Raw genomic sequence first — 3,442 nt, 5'->3', positions numbered from 1 at the left:
AGTGTTGTTTCGCAGTGGAAGAATTACAGCAAACGCGTAGAATCGATTCTAGTCACTTCTGATCAAAAAGGAGAACAATGCTCAAAATAGAGCTGAAAGTCTGCTCAATATATATTCAGATCTGAATCAACAATACCGCAGGAAATCCGCGCTGCTGGCTAAAGAGGTAGGAAAGGCAGGGCAACAAAGGGAGGGAGGCGTGAGGTAGAAGATGAGGGCTGGTGGAGGGCCTTGCTGCAGCCAAGGAGAGGAGGGGGGGGGAGGAGAGGAGTGCTGGAGTTGAGGAGTTGGGGTGAGGTATGAGAAATGAGGAGGGGAGGGGGGCTTCATATAGGGGTAGGCATGCCCCCTCACTCCTATAGGTCGACCACCCAAGCATAGTTACCAGGAAACGGGAACGTTTCGGGAACGACCGATGCCGGAACGGGAACGTATCGGGAAGGGGAAACGTGGAAATGCAAACGGGAACGCCACGTCATATGCCATGTCATCATATGACATAAAACAACCATACAATGTCATTCATAATTTAGAATTGTACAATCTAGATTTTAAAATTGTAGTCAAGACTATGTAGTATGCTCAAGAGTGAATAGTTAAAAAGATTATGTGACCAGTGACCAATGCCAAGTAACATGTCATATACCAAAATAGAGGAGTACATACTACATGTGTCATGAAGCAAAAAAGAGTACATGTAATGGCTCAAGGGCCAAGGCTGAGAAGCCAAAAAAGAGGAGTACATCATATATCAAAAAAGAGTGGTGCATGAAATGGCTCAAGCAAGGGAGACCTCCTCCTCCTCCCCCTCAACCTCCTCCTCCTGCTCGCCATGTTTCCCATGCTGGGGATCATTCTCTTCTACATCACTGTCGTGACCTTCGGGGCGAAACGCAATATATAACTCTGGAACGCACTTTGCCCTGAACTTGTTAAGCAATCGCAAGTTTGCATTAACAAATACAAGGTCATTTGCCTTCTCAACACCAAGCCTGTTCCTCTTCTTGCTTGCAATGTTCACAAAGCTACTCCACAGACACTCGCATGGCGAAGAGCTAGCACCTTGGCTAAGAATCCAAATGGCCAATCTCTGCAACAGTGGAGCATTTCCCCATAGTCCTCCCACCAACGAGTGGAGGAAATCTTACATCTATCATTTTGTGCATCCTCCAACCCAAACAACCCTCTTTTCTACGTGTAAAATGAAAGCTCTTCACAAACTTTCCTTCTATCATCCGCATCTGTGACTAGCCGTCTCAAAGTTTTTTCCCATCCTTGCACCACCTTTGTATCACTCTCTTGTCCTTTACCTTGAAACTATGGATCCAACACAAAGGCAGCAGCCTCTAAGGGTGAATGATACTCCATCCATCGACTTGCTGAAAGTAAGCACAACTCATGTCTCCTACCAGATTCCAACTATAGATTGGATTGCCACAATCATCCGATCCAATGCCTCATACACCTTGCCAATGCAAGGATCATTGCCATCAAGGAGCCTCAACATTATTATAATAGGTTTCACAACTTGCAGCAGTATGGCAATATTATCCCAAAAAGAATCATCCAAAACTATGGTTTTTACATGGATAGCCCCCCCTGAGTTGCAGTTACTCCATGCATCCCACTCTTCACAAATCACGAGCTGTCTCAAATGAATTTTCACTTGGTGAAGCCGCTTCAGCATAATGAAGTTATAAGCAAAGCGTGTTTCTGAATACTTCAAGAGGTCCTTTGGGGATCTCTTGCGAAACACAGCCAAAATATAGTGGTGGCGAGTGATGAAAGAAACAACATGATGACCCATCTCAATGGTAGGCTCCACTAGTCCAACTTGCCAATATCTTTCAAAAGATTATTCAGCCCATGTGCCATGCAAGGAGTGAAACAAATATGGGGATACCTCTCCTGAATGAGTCTCCCTGCTACCATGTTGGAGTTCTCGCCATCAGAAACAAATTGAATGACTATATTTGCACCCACATATTCAATGGCATCCACCCATATAGCAGCCAACCTCTCGGCTGATTTTCCCTCTTTTGAATTATCAATAGCTTTAACAAAGAAGTTGGTCCCTCTAGAGTATGCAATGATGCCCTGAATAGGGCGGCTCCTGGTGTCGCTCCATCCATCTCCCATCACTATGACACCACATCTCTACCAAGTATCTTTGATTGGATTCAAAGCCTGCTCTATGGTAGACTTCTCTGTCTGCAAAAGTGTAGTCCACAAAGATTCGCAAGAGGGAGGAGTGTATGATGATCCAAATGCTGCAATCTCTCTGACCATGTCAACAAAATAAGGATTGTGGGCCTTTACCATAGGGATGTCTGCACCATAAAAGAAACAGGCCACTGCTCCATCTACCTGTGCCCTTCTTCGAGGATGCCATGAGGCCACAAGGCTAGTTTGTACTCCACGGTTCCCACCTCCATCTTTTGGAGTCTGTGAATTGTCCATCATAGAGGAACCTACCATTGTACCCCCAAACAATGGGACTGACGTAGATGCAGATGCATTTGTAGGAGAACCTACAACTACACTTGGGCATGCTCGGCCTCAAGGATCAAGAATTATAGTCCTTGTTCCCATGTTATCCCACCTCTCTCCAAGTGCCTTCAAGCGTGCCATATCTATTGCAGGCACTGAAGGGCAAATAGAGATGCCTTTGCCTTTAACCCCCAACAAATGAGATCGTACATGATCTGAGCCTCCAGTCTTTAATGCTCCACAAAAGTGGCACTTCCACTTGCGTGATCCTCCTCTATTATTATCATACTTTGAGATAAAATCAACCTCGTCCCACCAAGGAGACGAGGAGGGGCCATTGAAGAGGTAGGACTGAAAAAAAAAACAGCACAAGGGGAAGAATATGTGAGGCTTCGGTGGAGGAAAATAAGCCCCAAAAAAGAGGCTGAAATGAGGGCAAAGGAGCTGAAAAAAAACAGCAAAAGAATGGGGGTTGAAGACTTACCAAATCACCAAATGTCGATGGAGGAGATGGAGAGGGGACGGGCTTTGAGGTTTGGAGTTGAAACTCTTGGATGTTGTGGAGGAAGAGGAGGGGAAGGGGAAGGAGTCAAGGGCCAAGGCCCAAGTGGCAAGGGGGCAGCCGTGGAGAGGTTGAGCCTTGAGGAAGGTTCAGGCATGGAGAAGGTTGGTGGAGGGGGATCGGAGGAGAAGGTTGGAGGGGGATGGGAGGAGGAAGGAGTGGGAGGGGGTGAGGCTTGAGCGCCTAAGGCACAGCCTGCAGGTCAGAATTGACCCGAAAAAAACAGGCCCATGGCCTTAACCCGTTTCCTGCCACGCCGTTTCCCTGCAACACCACGAGCGCCGTTTCCCCCACGTTCTCGCAACGGGGAAATGCTTGGGGAAACGTTTCCCCATTTGTCACATTTCCCAGTCCGTTTCTTGCGTTTTTGAAACGTGGTCTTCTATTAAA

The 3,442-nt window shown here is 46.7% G+C and overlaps 1 pseudogene; it reads right to left on the bottom strand.

The window, feature by feature from the left end:
• Window positions 1-778: 778 nt before the first annotated feature.
• Window positions 779-2,139, bottom strand: LOC147883240 (uncharacterized; annotated as a pseudogene).
• Between the last annotated feature and the right edge of the window lie 1,303 nt (window positions 2,140-3,442).

Source organism: Dipteris shenzhenensis, chromosome 28, assembly GCF_047967505.1.
Source record: "Dipteris shenzhenensis isolate YYH24624 ecotype China chromosome 28, Dip_SZ_1.0, whole genome shotgun sequence".
NCBI classification, from domain to species: domain Eukaryota; kingdom Viridiplantae; phylum Streptophyta; class Polypodiopsida; order Gleicheniales; family Dipteridaceae; genus Dipteris; species Dipteris shenzhenensis.
This window is presented reverse-complemented; position numbering and strand designations above follow the sequence as displayed.